This window comes from Dendrobium catenatum, unplaced genomic scaffold (genome assembly GCF_001605985.2).
Source record: "Dendrobium catenatum unplaced genomic scaffold, ASM160598v2 fragScaff_scaffold_617, whole genome shotgun sequence".
Taxonomy (NCBI): domain Eukaryota; kingdom Viridiplantae; phylum Streptophyta; class Magnoliopsida; order Asparagales; family Orchidaceae; genus Dendrobium; species Dendrobium catenatum.
In genome coordinates this window covers 76,916-79,498 of record NW_021319079.1, presented here as the reverse complement: position 1 = coordinate 79,498, position 2,583 = coordinate 76,916, and positions in this window count along the sequence as shown.

Below are 2,583 nucleotides of genomic sequence, written 5' to 3'. Positions count from 1 at the left end.
AAATTAAGCATTTTCACTAATCAATATATAATATTTTAAATCAGGATATTTCATTATTAAATATTTTGAATATATTTCTAAATCAAAATTTTAGACATAATAATATAATATGTTGATTATTTATAAGATAATCAATTTTAAATAATGTTAATATTTATCTTAATATTTAAAAAATATAAATCAAAAGGGGTCAAACTTGTTAGAACATCTAAACTTTTTATTACAGCCTTTTCTTCAAAACAAAAGGTAAGAAATTGATCTATATTAGAATCGAATGATTTATCAAAAGTCGATTTGTTCTTCTATTAAACGGTCGATTTCTGCCAATTTTGATTAGTTCTATGCAAAAATAAATTTTTACCTGAATCAAATAGGCCAGAGGACCGATTTCTAGCCAATTAAACCGGTCAAACGGCCAACTAACTTTATAACCTGCTTTACTAACAGCTGCAGCCGTCCCAAACGCACCCTAAATCGGTCAAACGGCCAACTAGTCCTGCCTAATTTTTAAAAAACATAGTAATATCCATATATTTATATTTAATGGTTTAGTTCATCAATTATTTTGATATTGATTTGAAAAAAAAATAATAATCTGAACATACAAATGGCATTATTTTATATATAAAAATTTCTTGAATTAAAATGTTCGTAATAAAAACTGTTTTATAAAGTATTAAGAAAGTTGTAACCTAAATTTTGATAAGCCAATTAAATTATTATATTTTTTGCATTAAATGGTCACATTTTTTTGCATGATAAGCTTTTACAATCATCACTATACTCAGCTCTTCCCATTACCAACTTGTATAATCACAATTCTCTAATTATATTCATTCATTAAAATTTGATGGTCATCAAAAATTAAAATTCTTAATGTGTGGTACACATAGGAATGATCATTCTCTTCCAAAGAAGGCCAACAATAAGTTCTTTTTTTTAGTGGCATTAATGGTCAAATCCACTAATCACATTGGGTCAAACTTTGTTATCATGTTAATAATATAATTTATGTGAAAAACTTCAAAACAAGACAAAATCACAGTCAAATTAAGAAATCCGCTATCATACTAGAAGAAATTATATTGATCTTCTATTTGCACAAAGCCTTCTCAAAACATAACCATCATGCAATTACAAGTAACACAATAAAAAAATAATAATAAATCAGCAAGCTCGCAGTGCCCAGGCACCGGGTCCATAACAGCGTGGCATTAGGTTCTCTTCCTCAATAGGTTTACAACGTATTCAAGCTGTACAAAAAATTCCCTATATGACATTTTAACAAGCTTCTCGTCCAGCTCAACCGACAAAATTAAAATCTGAGTCAACAATACAGCCTGATTGATCGACGCAATCAAATTTCATAAAGGAACTAACAATATCATGTTGTTTAGCTATATTATTATTTTCATGAAGAAATACAAATAATGATATCTCAAAATAAGATCTACGTTGACATATTAGGAATGATGTTAGTTTTTGAAGAATTTTAACATACAACTAATGTTGCTTCTCAATCCATGTTTCCATATCTCTATATAGTCATTCCATGTTAAACTTACTCAATTTTAACCAAACACCATTAAATACAACCAAAATGGATCAATTGGAGGTCAAACTAAGTCAATTCCGTGTTAATGGGTCAAAATGGGTTCAAACCAAAATTAGTATAATCAAAAGAACCCCGGCAATGTAACACAAACTAGCTCAGCCCATCATCTAATGGATCTCATTTTATTTTTTTTATGAGACGGACATTATAAGGCCCACGCAAGAGAAATTAATGATCCACTTTTGTTTATGTTTTAAATATTTGTCTTCATCTCATTATCTTATCGAGGTACTTAATTTATTATATATGCATAGATTTTGAAAGGGTAGAAATGCAAATAGATATAAAAAATATCATCGATATTACCATCAACAGGGCGCCAAATTGGTCATCGAAACAAGATATTATTATTGAAAAGTATGGCCTAACTTAATTTCAATTTTTAAAAAATAATTTAATTATATAAAAAAATAAAATATGATATCTCTTCGAATATAATATTCCTAACTATACAACTCATACATACTTATACCAACAACAATAAGTCTTTATCCTTACTATATGGGGTCGGCTACATGCGTTCTTTTTCTTAATTGTGTCGTGCTAAGAAGAGATTATTCTGTGCGGAGTCCGGATAGGAAGAATTGTCAGGACTATGAGTGTACACACTTTGAACAAATTTGTACACAGTTTGTACACTCCAGACTACGCACAGAGTAATATATCCCTTTTAAGAATCAAACTGTCTTTTAAATATGGGTGTCAATATTTGACACAACACGAAAATCGTATCCGAACCCGACCCGAAATTCTCGGGTTACTTGACCCGTTTTCAAAACTAGTCGGGTTCGGGTTCCAGGATTCGACCCTTTTGAAAAACTGGTCGGGTTCAGGTTGACCCGACGGGTTGCCGGGTCAACCCGGAAACCCGTTTGAACTCCTGCCCGAGGACCTGCCCAATACCCGCAGACCTGCCCGCCCCGTGCTAGCAAGCTCGCGCAGCTGCCCGCTCGCCCGCGCGGCTGCCA